General features: G+C 42.0%; 1 long non-coding RNA gene across 4 annotated transcripts in view; it reads right to left on the bottom strand.

Annotated features, from left to right (window-relative positions):
• LOC127005831 (uncharacterized) overlaps positions 1–23,496 on the bottom strand; it is a 227,046-nt gene that overhangs the window by 146,408 nt on the left and 57,142 nt on the right. For all 4 annotated transcript variants that reach the window (XR_007758946.1, XR_007758943.1, XR_007758944.1 and 1 more), the window contains exon 6: positions 7,885–8,031. This is a non-coding gene — a long non-coding RNA (uncharacterized LOC127005831). The remainder of the gene's footprint in view (positions 1–7,884; positions 8,032–23,496) is intronic.

Below are 23,496 nucleotides of genomic sequence, written 5' to 3'. Positions count from 1 at the left end.
TCTCTCTCTTTATATCTATCTTTCTGTCTATACTTTCGTTTGCAGCTGAGAGTAGGTTTGTGTTCCTGTCTGACTCTTTAATAATTGTGTCTATTTCACTGTTGGGCGATGTGCACCTTTCTAGTCTGTCTGTCTGTTTCGCCTGTCACACTGTCTGACTGGCTGCCTGACTGTCTGGTTGGCCTTTCCTAAATACTATTCATCGGTAATCTCGGTGCTGGGCGGATTAAAGCATTTTTTCCAGTACACGTTCTTGTTTTTTCCGCTTCGCTCGCGTAACGTGATTGCCTCGGTCAGGAGCAAATACGGGATCCCTATTTTGTAAAAGACCAAATTGCATCCTTGTGTAGACATCCCCAGCGAGTAAAAAATTGTGGAAAGTTAAAAGTTAGAGATATAGAGATCGATACAGGTAGATAGATAGAGAGAACACACACACACACACACACACACACACACACACACACACACGAAAAAGAATAACATCACGGAAATCCAGTGAATTTGCCTCAGCTGAACTCAGCATCCCAGTCGCCTCTCGCCACCATATGCAGAAGTTTACAGCCGCAACTATTTCCCCATATCCCTGAAACACAGTCATAAAAAGTTTTTTATAACTCTCCCAGAAAATCAGTTTTAGCAGTAACGGAAACGTATCGTCACATAAGCAGATGATTTTACGTTGAGGCTAAGGTTAGTTGATGGTAGAGGAGGAGAAGGAGAGTAAAGATGATGATAATTGTGAAAATAAAGAGGAAGAGGCATAGTTTTAATCTCGGAACGTTACTAATATGAAGGCGTAAAGAGAAGGGGCGTGTCGGCATGAACAGGAGATGGGGGAAAGGAGACGAGAAGATGTGAAGGTAAAGGAGGAGATGAACACAGGGCGAGGGGTGACTAGCTCGTGTGGAGGCCGGGTTTAATGTATGAGAGGGGAATGAGAGAAGACGGGCTGGGAAGGGAAGGGGAAGGGAAGGGAACTTTGGGGAAGAGGGCAATAAAATAATGAATCATAGAGGGAAGGGAAACGCGCATGGTGGCAAAAGGGGCAGGAGAATAAAGGATTGTATTCTGAAAGAGGGATTATAGGAGAGGAAAACTTAGAAGGAAAATATTTGAGCTAATGAGAAAAGGGAATAAAATAGGGAAGGGAAAGTGGGGAAATAGAAAGAGGAAAGGAATAAAGGAATAGAAAGAAGGAAGAGATAGATAGAGAGGAAAACTTAGAAGGAAAATATTTGAGCTAATGAGAAAAGGGAATAAAATAGGGAAGGGAAAGTGGGGAGATAGAAAGAGGAAAGGGATAAAAGAATAGAAAGAAGGAAGAGATGGATAATAAGGTAAAATAATGCAACGTGAGAGCAGAAAACAGGAGCGGCGTAGGATTTGATAAGGGAAAAAAGATAATATATAAAAATCATGCAAAGGAAACAGCAAATCAAGCAGGAAGGAGAAAATACATAAGTAGAAAAGAACAAAGGGCAAGGGGGAACAAACGACATTGAACAGAAGAATCATATTTCAAGTTTCAAGAGGGTAAGGAGGAGGAGGAGGAGGAGGAGGAGGAGGAGAGCCAAGTGGGATTATCTGTGATTCACGGTGAACCAGAATCGTGTGGGAAGGTTTGCTCCGTTTGCTCGGTGGGAATACATTGTGTGGTGGTGGTGGTGGTCGGTCGGTCGGTCGGTCGGTCTCTCTCTCTCTCTCTCTCTCTCATTATTACTTCTGTTGTTGTTGTTGTTGTTGTTGTTGTTGTTGTTGTTGTTCCTATTATCATCACCTTTGGTTTTATAAATATTATTGATCGCCTCCGTGGTGTAGTGGTTACAATGCTTATCTTTGGTTCCCTGTGTCCGAGTTCGATCCCGGTCAGGGGCAGTCGGCGCACAGCTGACAGAAGTGTTCATCATCTCTCTCGGACTGGTCGGTAAGTGGACACCTAAAAAATAGTTAGAGAAGGTAAACGGTGGTAACTCGGGTGAAACACTTGCCCCGCCTCCCGGGCTAATTGGTTCTTCTCTACAGACTCAGTGGCCAATGCGACAGAGCTGAGCACTGAAACCACGCATAGCTTATCGTATGCTCCCAAGTTTACCTTTTCGTAATTATTCATTAGTTTTATTATCATAATTTAAATTGTCGATAACGCTATTCTTAATATGCAATTCCAACGCATGTATTTTCTCATTTTTAATGATTCTCATTTTTTTCTGTCTCAACATGGTTATCTATCATAGATTTTTTACTGCATTAATTAATTTCAACACTCATAATATATATTTCCTCAGGGTGCTGGCTGCTCATAGGAACCGAACTACGAGATAAGCTTGCAGCCTCAGTTAACACACAAAGGGCACCTGCAGCCTTTACCTTCCTTTACCTGCCGGGCCCAGGCTTTCGATAAAGGCGCATCGATACCACTTACTTAATTAAGTTCGAGGAAAGACCGCTGGGGAGCGGCTGGGAGATGTTTGTTTTATATTTGTTCTTATCTTTTTCCTTCGTATACGATGGCGGTAGTAATGGTGATCGTTATGTTGGTGGCAGTTTTAGTGAGGTAATAGTGGTGGTGGTGATGATGGTCCTGGCTCTGATGATTGTGTTCGGTATTATCCTAAAATAATAAACTGCCGTGTCTTTCACTTCCGGATAGGGTGCAGCGGAAGGAGGGAGAACCAAAAGAGGAAGAAGGAGCGAAAAAAAGGACACAGGAAGCTCCAAGTGGGAGGAAGAAAACGGGACGTGGCAGGAAGCAGGAAACACAGGGCGCAGGAGCCAGGAGAGGAAAGAATGCTGCAGCAACAAGGAGGAAGGAAACACAATCGAGGGAAAAAAATGGAAAGAAAGACAGAGGAGACAGGGGGCTTGAGGTAAGTGTTCCATTTTGCCTCGTCATCTTCCATCTGAACATTAAAACGAAAATGCGATATTCTGAGTGAATTTTGCTTCCAGAAATGTTAGGAAGACAAAAAGAGAGGAAGAGGAGGAGGATGTGGAGGATGTGGAGGAGAAAGAGGAACAAGAGGAGGAAATGAAGGAGGAGGAGGAGGAAGAGGAGGAGGAGGAGAAGGGGGCGGAGGCGGAGGAGGAGGAGGAGGAGGAGGAGGAGGAAGACATGTTTCTGGGTGCATTTGTTCTTAATTATCCCGTTGTCCATTCGGTTTGACTGGTCAAGGGCTGACGGTGCCCCTCCCTCGCATGCCGTTTTTTTCAAGTAACTGTCCGTTGCCTTGTTCAACAGTCTTCCAAGTCGCGCTGATCCCACCTCACTCAAGTGGAGGCCGTCCTCACGGAATAGGAGGAGGAGGAGGAGGAGGACGACGACGACGAGGAAAAGGATGCGGCGGCAACATGGAAAGATGAAAGAAGACGCAACAACAAAAAAAAAAACTATTGACTTACGACGAGGCTGTCTGCTATGCGACATATGGAACAGATTAATCAAAACACTAGCTCTATGAACGTTCAGTTAACCTTGGACGCAAGAAAGGGTCTGTGTCATTTTCAAAGGAATTAATCGTTTTCGCATTGATTAATTCTGCAGAAAGGCTGTTCCAATGGCGGATGACTCGGTTCGAGAACACACTCTACTTGTGGTTTGTACTGAATCCTTTCGCTAGAATAGGTTGACCGTTATTTCTAGTTCCCAGGATAGTTTGAAGTGCTCAGAGTGATCGATGTTACTAAACTTGAACAAGAGGAGGTCGAAAAGGACGTGGTGGTTGAGGAGGAGAAAGATGAGGAGGAAAGGAAGAGGAGGTAGAGGAGGAAGAAACAGAAACAAACTACTGCTGAGGCATGTATGTAAAGCATCTTTAAACTCAGTGATTTTATAACTATACATCACTCCTTCTCTAGCTGTCACAGACACCCAGCGGCCTTGTTAGGTAAGTCTTTAAGCATCCAGCCAATCAGGAGGCCGGAGGCAGGGCAGCGGCGCCCCGTCTCCTTCCCTCGGGAAATCATGAAAACCAGGAAGTGGAAAAGTTTACCTCCGAGGCCTCAGATTAGCCCGGAGGGTTTCTACCGAGCCTGACGAGAAGGGTGAGGAAAACAAGGAGAGGAGGAATACATAGGAATACATAGGAAGAACAGACACAAGAAGACCTATCGGTCTATGGCGAGGGTGTCTGTTTACTACCGCTACTACTTTTTTTAGTAATCTATGTGTGGTAAGGACAGTAAGTCCATTGTCCTAGCATGCGTGTTACCCCCCCCCCCCCAACACACACACACACACACACACACACACACACACACACACACACACACACACACACACTACCATCTTCCCACAACACAATATCCACCCGACACTCACAAAGGCGTTGCTGCGATCATGACACCCAAACGAGATCAAGTTTCGCTCCCTTCACAAAGAAAATCTTGACACGACACATCTGCAGAAATCCACGTTAGAAGCGTCACAGTAGAAGACGATGATAACGATGATGATGGTGAGGAGGAGGTGGATGAGGATGATGATGATAATGATGATGATGATAAGGAGGAGGGGGAGAAGGAGGGGAGGAGGAGGAGGAGGAAGAAAAATATAAGGAAAAGAAAGAAGAGATGGTTTAGGTAAAGAAAGTAGAAGAAATAGTTATATATCTAATACCTGTGCCTGATCGATTTCGTTGTTCTCTATTAGAATGTTCAAATATTCATTGATACGGCACGATCTAATGGTGGAAAATTGTTTCTTAATTTTCTGCTGTTATTAAAAAAACTACGTGATACAAAAAAATTCCCTAATGTTGACCTTGGTTTGGACTATATTGCAATACTTTGATGACTTTTATCTCTACCTGCCTATGACAATTTCACCTCGGCTACTCAGCACTGTTGCCATACGTGCGTGACAGATTAATTGGTTCATCCCAATTAACCTATTATAGTAATAAGAAGCGGAAAAAAGTGATGTTAGTAGAGTGAGAATAACAAAATAGAAAGAAGGAAAAGAAGAGGATGGCAGGAATAAAAAAAATCATAAAACATGAGATTATATCAAAACGGCAAAACAAGCTATATTATAACACACACACACACACACACACACACACACACACACACACACGCACACGCACACACAAACACACACACATACACTCAAACGCACCTACAATCCACCTCCTCCCTTGAATTTTATGAGAAGGGACAAGAAACTGCAGCCGAATCCTCTCAGCAGCCTTGCCTGCCCTTGTATCGTGTGACATTTTCCCCTTCGCCCGTTGCGTGTCTCTTCATTCTCCGCCGTGTCTCAACAATCAAAAACAGCCCCGAACAGCCCTTTCCTAAGGTATTGCAATTTATCTTACTCTTCCTTCAAATTTTCTTGCCCTTATTCACGTACTACCTCCGGCGCTTCTTGGGTCTGTAAGCATTTAACGCCAAGGCTACATGAGTTGGTCAGAGCCTGGCAGACATTTTTTTTTTTTTTTTTTACAGCAAAGGAGACAGTTCAAGGGCACACAAAAAGCAAACATTAATAAAAAAAAAAGGCCGCTACTCACTGCTCCTAAAAAGAATCCAAAGAGGTGGCCGAAAGATAGGTCAGACAGAATCCATTTGATGAGTTTTGGTTGCAGTCAGCGTTCCGGCGGTTTTATTGTTTGTAATACCCTTTCGACTTCATCTCATAAAAGCAATAGAGAAAATAAGATGACACATGACTCGATGCCGCAGACAAGCGTTTTTACAATTCACTCCGACTCACAAAAAATGTTTTCCTTTTAATCTAGTTATAAAGTTTAATAAGAAAATTGTGTCTTTCGGATTACAATTCTTCTCCTCGAACAATTTCATTCGCATCCGCTTTAGCAATAGGCAAGGACCCGAACCCCACTATGAACTCTTATGTCATGCAACCTACAATACCAAAATGAGTGGTGGTCTTACCTTGACATCCATGCAGTTCAGCGATATGTTTTATCCATCATTGTTTCCTGTAAATGAACAAGTTGATATTTTTTTTCACATTTTTATTGCGTATAGACATGATTTCTCTTCTTTACGACAAAAATAATATTGCGCATCAGATCATTGTCGTGAACATTCATGCCGGAAGTGGATCCTGGATTTGTATCCAACAAACTCATCATTTATTGAGCAAACTCCTATATAGTAACTTTAACTGTGAGATAAAGTGTGGAGCAGAGGTATCAAATAAGTTGTTCCTGTCAGTCTCATAGGCACGCAAGGGCTAAACCACTATCTCAACAGAAAGAATATAAGAATACCCGCTGACTTGGACCTTTCTCACCATTTAGAAACTCGACCTTCAAATGAGGGAATATATAATTAAAAGTCAACTTAACAACGTCATTAGCTATTTTACTTTACCTCATTGCCTAACCATGTAAGTCAATTGAGTTTTTTCTTTTTCGACAAGTGACCTGCAGCGATATGACGAGAAAAAAAGTTCCATTGAATTTCATGTGGCTTTTTTCAGGTATGTGTGGCATACTTACCTGTTACTCAGAGATGGCAGAAGTTCCTGAAGGCAACTGTAGCCGACCATTCAGAGCCAACCTTCTGCCGGGGAAACACAAAGGCTCTGTGACTGCTTGTTATCCTTCGCCTCCAAGGTGTTGCGTGATGCGCAGCTAACAGGATCCCTACGCCTGTCCGTCAGTCGGTGTTCGTGATATCTTATTCTCTTTTTCTCTCTTCCTGCTTGGCGACCCGTCAGTCAATGGGTCGGTTTGTTTGCACGCCTGAAATGAAAGGGCTCTTGTTAAGGTATCCCATGCATGAAAACACCTGACCCATGACCATAACCAAACAAAAAGTGCATAATATAAAATAGAAAATTCGTGCATCTAAAGTTTTGATATAACATAAGAAGAAATAAATTTATTCCGAGGACAAGACTATTCAGGAGTGGAAGAAAAATTTGTTTTTGAAATGTGTGATGCAAAAGATGCGGTCTAAAAAGGGTGACAATGTTTACAAAACAATCATTGTAACAACTCTTATCTCAAAGATCAAGAGAGAAGAAAGATGAGATGCAGCAATATAAGAAAGATAATAGAAAAGGAGTTGGTTTGCAAGAAGGAAAAATGTAGCAGGAAAGGAAGAAAATGAGAAAGTTAGAGAGAAACAAAGAAACTGGGAAAGTAAAGAGATGGTTGGGTTATGAAGATGAGATCCACATTGTAACAAATAGATTAAAAAATATGAACCAGAAAATAGGAAAGAGGGAGAGGAAGAAAATAAGGAAAAAGAAAAGTTGAAGAAAATATGAAAATGACGAAGAAAACAGGTAGATGAGGAGAGGGGAAGAAAGAGTAAGAGCATGTACAGGATAAAATAGTTTAATGAACACGAAGTGATTGATTGCGAAGTTCTTACCTATAGTATTTCTTGTGTGGTTCGCAGTGATAGATTTGATGGGGCGAGGACACGCAGGTCTTGAGAGCCCTTGATTTAAAATAAGAGTTGAGCTTCTGCTGCCCCGTGGCCTGATTCTGTCCATTGCCAGCTCCTTCATATATCTTCGTTTGGTCGATCTGGTACCACGCGCTCTTCTTATTTTTGCTCTTCATCAACGGCGCAAACACATACGAACGTAAACATTTTCGTGATGTAAAATTCGAGACACCCCCTCCCCTTCGACTCACAACGAGCGAGCGAGCGACGCAACACTACCTTCCTCCACATGACCAACCCAAAATTTGAAGCTATAGAGGGCACCACCACCTTAGCGCCCATGGCCAGGCAGTGATCACATGAAACCGAGAGCTCGGTAGTTTTGATTCCCCACGTGAGTCTTCTAGCGTCAAGACTCCTCTAAGGACCAGGTCGAAAAAAATTACATTTCTTGCAGTAAGCTTGACCATAAGCCTAGTGGGTTCAAATTAAATATCAATAATCTAGACTTACCTTGTAACACGCCGGTATGATCCACAATTTCTTTTTTTTCCGAATGCGTATAGGAGTCCTTTCTTCATGATGACCTGAGACAATGAATTTTGGTTTCTCTTTCATTATTCCAAGACTTCGAAGCTCTCCTTGCACAAGTTCTGGTATCTGTAGAAATTTGGAATATTGTGCATTCGTTCACAGAGATAATATTGCAAGATAGTAGAAGAAATATAATAACGAGAAGTTTAAATCATGCACATCTACAAGTCATCTTTCGTTAGAGGCTAATTCCGCATGAAATGACACTTCTAGCACATAGTATCAATAATGCCTTTGGTTTGTGTGTGTGTTATTTTTGTGGGCGTGCGTATATGCGTGCGTGTGTTGGCATTTAACAGTAAGAATGATGAGAGATGGAGAGCGGGGAAGTGGAAAGATTAGGGAAGCGTGAAAGACCCTATGCTGTGGATGAAACAAGGGTGTTCGACCGGGATAAGAGGAAGAAAGGAAATTATTATTATTTTTATTTTTTACAACAAAGGAGACAGCTCAAGGGCACACAAAAAAGGAAACAATAATAAAAAAGCCAGCTACTCGATGCTCCTACAAAAAAAATCAAAAGAGCTGGCCGAAAGAGAGGTCAATTTCGGGAGGAGAGGTGTCCTGATTTACACGACAGGTTATATTCTCCTTTACACGATAGTTTAGTATTGACAGAGGAACAGTGTGAAAAGTTCGAGTGATGGAATGACCATGAATACGGATACGTGAACAATACGGAACGCAGCCCACCGTTTTTAACTCTTAGTAAGGAATATAAGGTCACTATTATTATCAAGCATACGAGGAAATCACACCAGTGGTATTAACGGTGAAATATGTTAAATTTAGATTATGATAAAAGAGTAGAGTATGGAGGTTCTTGAGCGGGATAATTATTGGAAAATTGAGGTTAAAAGAAAATGGGAAAGATAATCAAACAAGATGATGGCGTAAAGAGCTGAAACGTAAAAAAAAAAAAAAAAAATGACGAAAAACCGCTACAGAACAAGCCGTGAAGGAAGGTAATTGAGGTCGCTAGCAAGGAAATGAAGAATAACAGTCTGGCGGCGGCAAGTGTTCGAGGATAATTATATACACATTTCAACTTAATTTTCTTTTAAGCGTTCCATCCCGTCATATATTTTTACTCACTGTGCCTCACTGTCCTCCCACTTTTTTTGCAACGTTTCCCTTTTTTTTCCCACCTGTTTTTACTCTCCTCCCACCTCTCTCTTTACGCATTCAACAAACCAATTTCCTTTCTCGACACAAATGCCACAGATTTCATATTTCCTCCATTTTTTTTCCATGATGTATCTTTTTTTAATCGTACTCAGCGTCGGTATACATATATATATTTTCCCTTGCACACAGAGGGTAAACTTTTCCTCTCCCTCTCCCTCTCTTTCTCTCTCTCTCTCTCTCTCTCTCTCTCTCTCTCTCTCTCTCTCTCTCTCTCTCTCTCTCTCTCTCTCTCTCTCTCTTTTTGTCACGGATACAACAAACTATTATTCAGCCTCCGTCCACACCTTATTTTTTTTTCGTCACCAACATCCCAAACACACAATCACCCTTTTTCTTTTTATATACAACGCTTTCTTTTCAAACAGATAGCGTGCCTGACTCTAGGAATATATGACAAAGAAGAGGAGAAAGGAGGGAGAGTGTAGGTAAAGGGGAAGGTGATGAGATGATAAGGAAAGAAGATACAAAAGGACGATGATGACAAAAATGGTTAAGTTCGGGAAAGACGACCGATGGAGAATTACGAAGGGAGGTAGTGTGGTAAGGAAGGAGGAAATGAGGGTAGAGAAACGATTTATTTGGCGGGAGAAGGAAAGGGTAAGAACGGGTGGTAGCTATTTTATGGAATGATGGATGGAGGCGCAACCAAAGGAAAGGTGAAGGAAGGAAAATATAGGTGGCACAAAAAGCTAAAACTGAAGTGTCAAAATACTGTTCTGCTTTTTTTTCCTTTCATTAGCATATATATTCAAAGTTAATGGTCTTAAAATCCCAGCTGCAATAACGTTATCCTCGCTTCACATACTTCAGTATAATGTGCCTCACCAGCGTCCACAAAAGAGCGGTGAGGTAATGTCTCTGTGTTTGTTATTGCAGGTATGACAACAAGATGCGGATAATCGCGGCTCAAAATAAATACCATGATCCTACGCATTTTCTATCAGCCAGTTCCCGGAAGCGGCACAAGGAAGGGCGAGCAATTACTGTAATATGTTATTGACCCGAGCCTGACTGCGGCCGTTTGAAGTGTTAATAGAAAGCCCCGTCACTCTCATTGCACTACCTGACTTCGGGGGTGACAACGTTGGGTGAAAAAATACTACATTAATTTAAGCCTCTCTTACACTCTATGCTGGGTTATAAAATGTTAGCAATAGCAGTCGTTGAAATGTTGGTAAAAACTAAAACTAAAATGCTGATGGGATGGATGCATAAAGCCACCTTGCATTAATAAACGTCATAATTTGTTGGATAAATAATAAAATAGTTTATCTTGTTTCAACTGTCCTTTCCTTCCGCCTTACGTTGTCATTAATTTGTCTGTAACTGCAAAATCTCAACATTACAAGATTGCTTTCTCTCACCGAGTGATCTGCTCTTTTTCTCAAAATTGTTTCCCGGCTTCTCACTTTTGCGGTGTTACGGTTTTGTAAATTGTAATGCTTTTTTTTTATATAAAGCAGCATCAACACTCTAATTGATTACTCCTCTTTCATCTGAGCATTCATCCTTCCGTCACTATTCACTTTCTCATTATAACCAGATTTGCAGCAAGAGTTATTTGCCACGACACACACACAGGTTTTCTCTAGTCTAGCTTGACTTCTATTAATCTTTAATAACGCTTTATGAGTCATTTATTACAACCAGGGTTCTTCGGCAAGAGCCAGGAGGAAGGGAAAGCGCTGGCGCGTCTCAGCGGGTAAAAACGGAGTAAAAAGTGATGTAGGAAATGTACACTCTCCTGATAAAACGATCCACCCAACTATTGCAAGGAAAAAATCGCACATAGGGATCTCTCTCTCTCTCTCTCTCTCTCTCTCTCTCTCTCTCTCTCTCTCTCTCTCTCTCTCTCTCTCTCTCTCTCTCTCTCTCTCTCTCTCTCTCTCTCTCTCTCTCTCCCTATGATAAGCGTTCTTCATTGGACAAAATAAAAGACAAGCTAGATACACACACACACACACAAAAAAAAAACAGCAAATAGTTGGGTGTAAGAAAAAAAGGGGTACCTCCTCATTTAACTTCCCATACGCAACGACAGGATTTTAAGCATGACCGAGTAACGAAATCATGCCCAGGTTTGGAGTAATTACACATGAAAAAAGTATTTACATTTACAATTACAACTACTTTCAGAAACTTTGAATTACATTTGTAATTATAATTACATTTGGAAATAGCAAATACATTTGAATTACAACTACTTCAAAACAAATTCAGTTACAATTACAGTTACAATTACAAATAAAAGGGATTTGGTTGTGAGGGTGAACACTAATCCTCGGCACAGGCAACAGTGTATAGTGGCGGAGCAGCCGCCTCCCACTTCCTGACTGTCACCAGCAAATTTAAGTCTTATAAGCAACCCATCATTCGCTCGACCAGTAATTAATTACAACTATTTACTATAATTGCATTTCCAATTACAATTACAATAATGCAGTAATTTATTACAATTACTCCAACCCTGGGTAACTTTTCATAACATCTTACTGAAAACACAAGGTAAGTGCCTTGTTTGCTGCTCTAACACGTGACGATATCATGAAATAAAACTTATTAATACCCAATACCTAAGGTAGTCACATAGAATCAGAGATAGGAGCCTTACAAAGACGTGAATGGAAGATAAACACAACGATGGCGATCACTTAACGAAATATACAAATGTTAATAATAAAAAAAAATCATCAACTCTCTATCAAGACTGTCGTACTCTTCTCCCGAATAACAGTTTACCACCGTCACTAAAAGACTCACACCACACAATACTTCTGCTCTGGGCACGAAAAGAAAACATCAACCACCCGCATCACCACAGCACCCCTGACATCACACAATCGCAATAGTTTTACTTACAAATGCCTCGACAGTATATATTTTCGACAACATTCACTGATACTGCTACGCTATTTCAACGTTTTAAATAACAAAACTAAAAGTAATCCACGGTTAAATATACTTATTATGTATTGAAATTCCAATGTCACAAGCTAATATGTTTCAGTCCCCAATGTGCCAGTATGAACAGTTCACTGAGTCGGTATATTTGCACATGTGGGAAGTACATATGCATGACCCACTGAAGCTCCGGACCCTGGTTATCCGATGCTTTTTATACAGACAAAATATTTAATAGCAGGCTTCGTCGCTGCAATTCACTACTATTTACTCTCCAGATGGCTGTTTACAATGGACAAATTTCCCGGCGTAATTTTTGTTTTCTTTTTATCCATGATCTGTCAAGGCTTTCCAGGCGTAGGGATGCCGTAAAGTCGAGGAAAAATATATCTTTGTAAAATTGTTGCCAAGAAAAGATAACCATAGTTGATGCTTTGCAACTTTATCCATCTAGGTTCACTCTCTTAACTAGGTAAAATGAATGAAAGAATCAAGCAAGTAAAATTAAAGTAGGCTATTAACTTTCAACCAACAAAAATACAAAAAGAGCACCAGGCAGAAAAGGAGAACATTATACTCATACTCTTCACGGCGGTACAACTTACGACAAGGGTGGCGATGCAAATTGTGCGGTTTGTCCGCGTGTGGGTGTGGCAACACTACTTGAAACGGTTAAGTAATGGTTAGCATCATCGATAACAATAAGATAATAAACATTTCCGGCATACTTTTGTGTACCTACTCCTTTAGAAACATTATCAACTACTTCAAAATACATTGAGACGTAACCTCCCAACTTCCCACCAATGACGCTGTTGATACTTAACGTTTCAACAAAGGAAAATATTACTTAACTATATGCATGCACACGTAGATTCTCATTATCTCTCTCTCTCTCTCTCTCTCTCTCTCTCTCTCTCTCTCTCTCTCTCTCTCTCTCTCTCTCTCTCTCTCTCTCTCTCTCTCTCTCTCTCTCTCTCTCTCTCTCTCTCTCTCTCTCTCTCTCTCTCCAAACGCCCAAGGCAACACATCCCGCCGAGACTCATTAATTACTCATGTTGTTTTATTGGAAGACATTCATCATGGCGGCCGTGTGGTGATGCGGATTCAGTTCCTCGTTACTAATGAACGAACACACGCCTCTTAATGGAGCCGAATGTTGAGGACAAGGATTCTGATCTATTTTTCGTCAGGCTCTGGTTCCAGTGAGGTTACAACAAATCGAAATTCTGAATGTCGTAAGCATGTTCTTTTGAGTTAATGAGTCGCAAATGCAAACTTTCCTTTCGTTTTATTTTGAACGACAGGTGTAAAGTAAACTTGAAAGACGGTTTTGACGCAACGATGGCGCTCCTTTCAAGCACTGAGTAACTTCAAGCTGGGGCGAGAGTGCCTCAAGAGTCCCCGGGTCCCAAGGCAGCAAACTTGCAGGTTTACGCTACATAACAGAATCAGGTTGTCTCAGTTTTCAGTAAAGAAGCGCAGGATAAGTAGCTTGTGCTGAAGCGCGCAGTAGTGTGCATGATGGTGCCGTTATTAAAGTGTACTGTACATATTATTTCCGGGATACCCACAGTCTACACTTAAGCAATGTAAGTTACACAAATAAAAGACTTTAGCTGTGCTGGAGTGGGCATATGCATTTTTTCAGCGGTGCCATCTACATTTCTGCGTCGCCATTATATGCGACATCGCAGTTCCGAAGGGCCTGAGAACAAGGGAAATAGGCGGTCTACATGAGTGATAAAGCTCAGGTCGTCATGCCGTAAACGTAAACCAGAGACATAGTATTTTAAGAATAATTAACAAGGATTTTCTCTAAGTCTTTAAAACCACCACCTAGTCTGCACAAAATTTACAGAGGCTTGGGTATGTAGCATATATTTATTTTCTAGAGCGGGTTATAAATAGTATGGCTCGGATGGAGGCCTTTGGAGGTGAGAGAGGCTTATGTGTAAGGGTGTGGGGAGTTTAAAATATAAGAGAAAAGAACGCGTAAACATCCCAGAGATAGGTTTACGAGGGCGAGAAAGTGAAGAAAGAGAACCGCGACAGAGGAACGAGGTCACCTAACAATGAGATTAAGGTTACTGGGGGTGAAACTCAGGGTGCTTATTAATATGAGGACGGGAAAATGAGAAAAGCTGTACGAGGGAAAATAATGTACGAGAGTCATGGGTTAAGGTGCAAGGAAAAATAGGATAGCCAGTGAACTCTAAAGCTGAAATAAGAGGTTACGAGAAATGAAGAACTAATGTGTGATGTTACCATTAAGTCGGTTTAGAATATTAAGTTGGGTTAGAAAAAGATGCCTAAAACGGATGAAGGAAATACTCTGAAAATGACAAATTGGAGATAACAGATGAAGGATGAGAGAAAAATAGCGAAACTAACAGCCCTGGAAGTGTATAGCTAAAACAAAAACAACAACAACAGCAACGACAACAACAACAGTGAATTAGGACGAGAACAAAATGTGTTTAAAAAAATAAGAAAGGAAAATGAAGATAGAGTGAGCTTGAAAAAAAAAGAAATATGCCACAAAATGCTTAGGAAATAACTAGGGAGGAACGTGATGGAGGATTAATGTAACAAAGAACGTCGTGAGCAAACTGGAAACACACACACACACACACACACACACACACACACACACACACACACACACGTAAAGTCAATCCATAAACAAGATTACCGGAGGCACACACATATCTTCCTAAATTCCGCGTGTGTATATATTTACCAAGTTGTAGGTAACCGGATTCGAGTCTTGTTTGCACTGTTCTGCCTCAACATCCCTATTTATCTATCTTATCCCTAAACTTGTGTGGGGGGGGGAGGGGTGATGATGGTTCGTGTGTGTGAGGGGGGGATGGTGGTGGTGTGTGTGAGAGAGAGAGAGAGAGAGAGAGAGAGAGAGAGAGAGAGAGAGAGAGAGAGAGAGAGTGTGTGTGTGAGAGAGAGAGAGAGAGAGAGAGAGAGAGAGAGAGAGAGAGAGAGAGAGAGAGAGAGAGAGAGAGAGAGAGAGAGAGAGAGTGTGTGTGTGTGTGTGTGTAGGATGAAGGTGAGGTGGAAGGGCATACAGGGAAAGAAGGAAAAACGAAGAAGGGGAGAGAATTTCAGAGGTTAGGATCGTTGGAGTATAGCACAAATGACCACCAACACCACCATCGTTACCACCAAGCCTCGCTCCACTGACCTCGTTTGGTAACACTGGTGATCCAATTCACTCGTTATAATTTTTACGTCTATATGCTTACACATCTATCTTTTTTCGTATTCATCTATTTGTCCATCGATTTATTTATCTATATATATTTTCCATTTTTTTCACTACTCCATTCTCTGTTCTTCTATGATGTGTTCCCTCGATTTATATTTTCACAGTAAGGGAGGCAACTCAAGGGCAAAGACCCCCCCAAAACATCAACAACAACAACAACAACAACAACGATAACGACAACAACAACAAGAACATCAACAACATCATCAACATCAACATCAACAAGAACAGCCTGCTATGAACATAAAGCAAAAAAAAGTCCGTTACAAAAAAAAAAAACTTTCCTATTCTTCCATATTTCCCCCAATCCTTTGCTTTTCATTACCAAATTCACTTTATCACCCTTCCCTGCCCCAGTCATTTTCAACCATTTACGTCTATCATTTCTCAGTAACTGGTGCATTCAATCACCCCTTTATTCATTATTTCCTTCATCTCCTTCCCTCTCCTTCTTCTCCGGAGTAAAAAGGCAGACGTTTACGAAGTCCGGGAAGAGGAGGAGGAAGAGGAAGGGTGAATGTTACACTTGGTTGCCTTTTCTCCTTCCGTCTCCTTCCTCTATGACTTCAGTTTAATCTCTCAACCATGAACTCGCTTCCCTCTACTCGCTCTCGACGCCGCCCTAGCAAAACAACAATACATCGACCCTTTCCTCTTCTAATTCACCTCTCGGCTCACCTTAACCGCTGGCTTTTTGTTCACTTCTCCTCTTCCACGTACCACTCATTCTGTCCCCTCTCGTCCTCTGATCAAACATAACCGCGGCGGGAGACAAGTCGAAGGTTATTAAAGTCATGGACAGCAGCACAGGACCAGGAAACAACAGCAAAACAGACGACCGAAGGACAATAATGAAACAGGGCAAGTAAGTACAAAGTTGCAAAAAAATACACGCTACAGAAAGATAAAAGTGAGTCCGCCCAAAAGCGTACCATAAATAAAGCAGGACGGCAATCAACACACTACCAAGCATCAAACGAAATTAAAGTATTATGTTGTCACGCGGCATGAAACAACAGCACTCTTGCCAGTACACCGGGCCTGCGCTCTCGGGATGGTTATGTTATCGCTTAATGATAATCTTGATAATAAGCAAGAAATTGTAATAGTATTAAGAATAGTAATAATAATGATAATAATGATAATAATAACAATAATGATAATACTGATAATGTCATGTTGGATTATGTATCTGGGTCTCCGGGTTTTTAAAAATTCAGTGCGGATTATCAATGTGTCCACCCATTTTTTTTATTTCTTTTCTTATTCCTTATTTGCCTGTTCTCTTTTTTTTCTCTCCCTTCCTCCCTTTGAATGATAGGATGAGAGGATTTTCAAGGATATTATTTCTGCCGCACCTGTTGATTTCCCTCTTTCCCCTGTGCACAGTAGATTTGTCTAAAGATTATACAGAATGCGTGAAAAAAAAAAGATAAAGTCCAACCGAAGGTGTCTGCTCGTGATTGGGAAGCCTAACCACCTCAAGCTTCTTAGTTTCTGCGAGCTCGTCTCAAGGATAATAAAAAAAACGAATATAACACAACAGAAAAAAATAGCAAAACGAAACAAGTCCAAAACTACAGTACAAGCAATAACAACACAAGACAACAGACAGACAGACAGAAAATCCATGTAACTGGCAGAGGGAAGCAGAGCATCATAGTAATTACTGACAATGACGAAGGTCGGCAACCAATGATCCGAGCGGCCAGCCAATGAGCCGGCCAGGTGATACATGGCGCAGGCGAGCGGGACGAGGTCGCTGCCAGTAACAACGTGACGCCACAACGCATCAGTTTCAATGTCCCTTTGTCCCTTTGTCCCTTGGCGCCGTTGTCTTCTGCTATAAATGGCAGCCAACAAGGGCATGAAAACAGTAGTAGTAGTCGTAGTCGTCGTCGTCGTCGTCGTAGTAGTAGTAGTAGTAGTGATGTCGTTGACAGTACAACAGTTACGGCCTTCAAAAATAGATTAGACAAGTATTTTGAATCCAACCAGCAACTAAGACATTACTCATTGTCGTAATAACGTTAAGTTCTTTCGAATACTGGTGTATTTGTCCGTTTTTATCGCCCGGTTAGTTTTAGCAGTAATGGTAGTTCTTTCCTCTTTCCTACATAATTTCCATGCAGTTTTTCCTTGCTGTATGGTTCTTTTTCCTTTCCTGTCTTCCATCTTTGATTAGATAGTTAGTGTAGCTTGTCACAAACAGCCTCGTAAGGACCATCAGGTCTGCTGTTGTTTGTTTTTTTTCCTTTGTGTTCCTTTATGTTCCTTCTCCTCTCTTTCTTTCTCTTTCTCTTTCTCTTTCTCTTTCTCTTTCTCTTTCTCTTCCTCTTTCTCTTCCTCTTTCTCTTCCTCTTTCTCTTCCTCTTTCTCTTCCTCTTTCTCTTCCTCTTTCTCTTCCTCTTCCTCTTTCTCTCCCTCTTTCTCTCCCTCTTTCTCTCCCTCCTCCTCCTCCTCTTTCTCCTCCTCTTTCTCCTCCTCCTCTTTCTCCTCCTCCTCCTCTTTCTCCTCCTCCTCCTCCTCCTTTCCACCCCCCTAGTTTCCTCCTGCACCTCGTCCAATTTCTCATTTTCCTTACTGCTATCTGCCCACTCCTTTCCTCACTCAATTTCAGGTTTCATTCACAGAGTTTCAGATTCACACGCGAGAGGCAGTTTATCATTGAAACATTCGGGTGCATTCAAGAGGGCCAAGAAACTGACTGATTTCAAGGTTTTCTCTTTAATTTCATTCACTTTAAGTTGAACTATACTGATTTCATGAACTTCCTCCCGCGTATTGTGACTGCCTTTCATGTTTATTTGATTTCCACAACTACTACCGTCTTTTTGTGTTTTTCCTCTGTGTTTGCTCCTTCGCCCTTTTCCCACCTTCCTCTCCTCCTCCATACTCATATTTCCCTTGTCCATTCTTTCTTCGCCATCTCCTATTACACACACCTACACTCATGCACACTTACACACATATTATTGTCTCTTTTCTCCTTCACGCACAACGAATTCCTTCCCAACACCTAGCTCCAATAAATTAAATCCCCGGTAACTTCACTTTCACACATTATCCTCAACAATTTCCTTCTAAACATACACCATCTTCACTACGTTTCTACCACAAGCACCCCGCCTTCTTTCTCTCCTCCGACATATGGTGCCACCCTTATCAGAGAGCCCACCTTCACCTCCCTCCCGCCCCCCATTTCTTTATCTAACATCTGCTGGACGCTTGAGAATAAGAGTTTACTTAGATGCGCTTGGGAATCCTTCTGACCTCTCTCTGTGTGTGTGGGGGTGGGAGGTGTGGGTGTGAAGTGCGTGTGTGTATGTGGGAGGGGGAGATGGAGTGTGAGATTCTAGTCTTGGAGTGAAGAGAGGCGGTGGTGCAAGTGAAAGGAAGACGGCAAGAGAAAATATACTAATGAGGTTCAAGGTGCCCGTGTCTGAGTGATCCGGGGAGGAAGAGGTGAAGGAGGAGGAGGAGCAGGAGGAGGACGAGGTTAAGAAGGAGGAGGAAGAGGAGGAGGAGGAGGAAGAAGAGGAGGGGGAGGGGAAGCAGGAGGAGCACGAGGAAGAGAAAGAGTTGAGTTACTAAGGAGGCGGCTGAGGTGTTGGAATGAATGAGAGGAAGTGGCTCTTTCGTTACTGTCGCAGAGAGTGGCGAGTGAGTAGTAGTTAGATGATGATGATGATGATGATGATGATGATGATGATAATGAGAGAACGAGCCAGAGTAAGAGCGAGAACGAGAACGAGAACGAGAGCGAGAGCGAGAGCGAGAGCGAGCGAGAGAGAGAGAGAGAGAGAGAGAGAGAGAGAGAGAGAGAGAGAGAGTGTGTGTGTAGGTGGAAGACAGACAGGCTGACAGATATATTGATAGACACCTATGAATTTTTTCCTGGTGATGATTCTCTTGGGAGTCTGGCTACCACCGAGGGACAGCAAGGGAATCGTGATATACAACACCACAAATACTCTCTCTCTCTCTCTCTCTCTCTCTCTCTCTCTCTCTCATACTTTCATAAGCTATCGTACAAAAAACAGGCTGCAAATTACATCTTCCTTTCCTTTAGTTCCTTGTCCTCTCCCATCCCATTCACATCTTTACTTTCCTTTCGTAATCTCCTTTTACATTCCTTCTTCTTTCAATCCATCTCCCTACATCCCCATTGCAACCCATTCATCCCATCTCCCTTTTCTCTATTCTTTCTATCCATCCCCTTACATTCCCACTGCAACCTATTCACCACTTCCCCCTCCATCTCTTCCTTTCCTACTCAATCGTACCCATTCCTTAGGCACACTAAAACGCAATGGGCCCACCTCATCTTGCCCAATTTCGCCTTGCTTCACCGCGCAGCGTTAATCTCTTCCGACAACCAATAAGGTCTGCCGTCCCATGATATTGATGCGTGGAAAATCTGGTTAAGAAAAAGTCAACGGGGAGAGGAAGGAAGGGAGCCCCAGCACACTGCCTGATGGAGCTCCGATGTGAGGGGAGTAGGCAGGAGGGGAATTTGAAGGCTGGGAGCTGACGCGGTGCAGAGAATGCGAGGGGAGAGAGGACAAGTGGAGAATGGACAAGGAAGGTTGTAGCTGATATGTGTAGGATGAAATGAAGACAAAAAGAGATGAGGTGAACAAGGGGTGGAGGATGTTACTGGGGAAAAAAAATGCTCGACAGTTGTAGTGGAGGAGGAGGAGGAGGAAGAGGAGGAGGAAGAGGAGAAGGAGAAGCCAGGTAACAGTTAAACCTTTCTGGCTTATGGCGTGGCTGTACTTTTCCAGTAAAAAAAAAAAGTGCAACGTGTTTAGCGTCATCCACGATTTTATTGGAAGGTCGAGCAAGAGAGTTTTGCCACCACGTTCGTAATATATTTATCTTGATTCCACTTATAAGTAAGACAACAAAGCAGATGTGTTTAAGAAAAGGTTTCATTTTATAAGATGCACATATGTAACTTGTCTACCGTGAAGGAGTAAGTTATCGCTCACACATAAACAGCAACCTTAACTTCTTCCGTCTCCTGGCTCTCCGGAGATGGCCCAGGTTACGTGGCTTACTGTAATCAATCACCTTCTCTCCCTGAGGCATGTTAGGTGGGCGGCTGGCGGGGGGAAGGGAGTGGCTACAGAGTGAAGGCTTATTCCTGGAACGAGCGCCCCCGACCCGACGCTAGATTAAGTGAAAGTAATTTACCGAGAGATGAATGTGATGAAATATGGTCAGGGGGAGGGAGGGAGGAAGGGAGAGAGATATGGAGCGAGGAGAAGAGAGGTAAAGCAAGGTCGAGAGAGAGTGAACGAAGCTTTATGAGCAGACTGGACTGACGAGTTAATAGGAGAAATAAAGTTTATGGAGGCAGATGGTAGAGCAAGGAATTGCAAATGAGTCTGCATTTCCGATATTTCGAGAATTTTTTCCCTTTATTTGAATCGGTTTTATACTATTTAATCTATTGCGGAGCAGGATACGTTTTTACGATAATCACCAGCGTTATAAAAAATTCCTAGTTCGTATATCATTGCCTCGATGCGGAGTACCATTCGTGTGCAGCGTGGCATGCCAAGGAAAGAATATCCTTCATACATACCAAACGGGGGAGGAAAAAGACTAAGAAAAGAGGAGGAGAAGGTGGTGGATGTTGTAAAGGAAGAGAAATATGGTGAGGATGAGGATAAAGAGGATGAGGAAGAGGGTGAGGATGGGGAAATGGAGGAGGTAAAGAGGGTGGAAGAGGAGAATTTGCAAGATGAGATGGTAAAGGAAGAGGGTGAGGATGGGGAAATGGAGGAGGTAAAGAAGGTGTAAGAGAAGAATTTGCAAGATGAGATGGTAAAGGAAAGAAAGAGGAAACTATGAAACAGGAGGATAGGAAGAAGGAACAGAAAACCGCCTTAAATGACCGGTATAATAATCCAGATGGAAAAGAGAAGAGGAATACCATAGAAGGAAGGGGGATGAAAAAGGAGGTAAAAGGAAATAAGCAAAACAAAGAAGTGCAGAAGGGAAAAAAAAGAGACTGAAGAATAAGATATGAGAGAGAGGTAGGCGGAAGGTGGAATGAGATACACAAGAGACCGGGAGAGCGAGCCGGCGTGTGTTCGCAAGCCAGACATGTACCACTCTAGTGAGATTATCCTGTGATGCATAAATTTACCCAACAGATCTGGGCCGAATCGTACGTGGATGTCGATCATGTTTCACGGCTGGAAGGGCGGAGGTGCAGGAGGAAGAGGAATGAATGCGAAAGAGTGGGTGAGAGGAAAAGAGAGGGGTGAGAGGAAAGGAGAGTGAATGAGAGGAAAGGAGAGGGAAGGAGAGGGGAGGGAGTAAATATTGATGAAGTGGGGGGTGTAGGAGTGAGTAAGATAAGTGAACACATAAAACAATCACACACACACACACACACACACACACACACACACACACACACACACACACACACACGCGCACGCACACGCACACACATCTATTTACACACTATTAATCCTGACAATTCGTATTTTTCACTTATTGTTTCGGATTGTCTAAAATAATTCGAGTTATAACGTATAAAGTCGCAAACCCAACACACTATTAACCTACAAACAATTAACACTAAAGTCGATTTTTGCCAATTAGGATACTCTTGACTAGCAGCCCTTCTTCTGTTCATCATATCATCTGACAACGATATAATCTCTGCTGTCACAGAGCAAAGGCAAACCTATTAACTATTCATTTGTTTTTGTTTTTGGCTTGTGCATAATTCATAATACTTGACTAAATTAATTATTCGTTTCTTTCCTTTTTTCTCTACTTCCTTTTCTTCTAAGTAATCTAACACACTGTCAGTATGTAAATCTGTTGATATTTCGGGAGGTAACTTCACATATAACTTATTTCTTACATTTTACATAGTACTCTAACTGATTATTCCTTTCTAAATCTATTTTTCTCCCCTTATCTTTTTCTCCAAGGTAGGAGTGCAAATAAATAGGTCTGCTGATAGTGAGAGATAAGTGTGGCAGCCAGAGACACAGTCCTCCCTGCTCCCCGCGGCGTAGAAGGCAAAGCGAGAGAAACACGAGTTGAGGCAACATACAGATTAGTCTTCGACCTTGACCGTTGTGTTCACCAATATATCGACATTCCAGTCTCCAGTTTCAGGAATATTTTATGCTCGGAGATTCCCTTGGTTGATGCCTCATGCGGAACGTTTAGGTTACAGGCCTCAGGATATAAAACAATATTCTGTAAAGCCGGGTTTCTTTCCTACACAGAGCTTCAAATAGGTGCACAAGAAACAACACCCTGATATTAAAGATTCAAGCGAAATAAAACGAGGTTAAATGAAAACTCTGCCAACGTGAATTTTGTTCCTGTACTGTGTAGGAAAACAATAACTGGAAAGTTGGAAAGTTTCGTTTAGTCGGCGCAACATCTGAGATCATATGCCGGAGAGAGACAGGAGGGGAAGGAGTTATAGGAGAAGGGAACAGATCCCATGAGACAGGACACAACCCCCGATTAATACCTGGTACCCATTCACTGCTGGGTGGACAAGGGCGTAGGGTATCGGAAAAGCTGCCCAAATTTTTCCACTCCGCACGGGAATCGAACACAGGCTGTCTTGGCTGTGAGCCGAGTGTGCTAACCACTGCACCACGAAGCCCCCGGATAACAACTGGAAGGACATACACGAGGGACGTAATTAATCAATGTGTTATTAACAAAATAAAGCGCCAAAATTATAATTAAAACTAGTGGAATGCGCCTACAAAAAATATATTAAATTACAAGAAAACGAGATATATTTAGCTTCGAGAGTGTCTCAATACCTCCATCCAGAATGTAACAGCCTAATACAGTTCATTCCAAACCAACTTACGCATCCACAAAGTGCGTCATTTATCTTCAAATATAATATATGATACACAGTTCTTTCGCAAAAATGTTCTTTCATTATTTGAATTTCTATAAATGCCAAAAATTATACACATATACGTATAGCTCTGAGTTAGTTCGGTCGTCAAAACTATCTGACTTGACACTGAAGCATAAGCGCATATGACTGAGGATGATAATGAATGTATCTTCAGGACACATGCAGCATCATTCGAAACATTTCAATGAACAGTCTGATGAAAATTGAGTCCCTTTTCAACCTTCCTTCC

This window comes from Eriocheir sinensis, chromosome 3 (assembly GCF_024679095.1).
Source record: "Eriocheir sinensis breed Jianghai 21 chromosome 3, ASM2467909v1, whole genome shotgun sequence".
Classification (NCBI taxonomy): Eukaryota; Metazoa; Arthropoda; class Malacostraca; order Decapoda; family Varunidae; genus Eriocheir; species Eriocheir sinensis.
The sequence above is the reverse complement of the archived record's forward strand: the minus strand, read 5'-3'. Positions and strand labels throughout refer to the sequence as shown.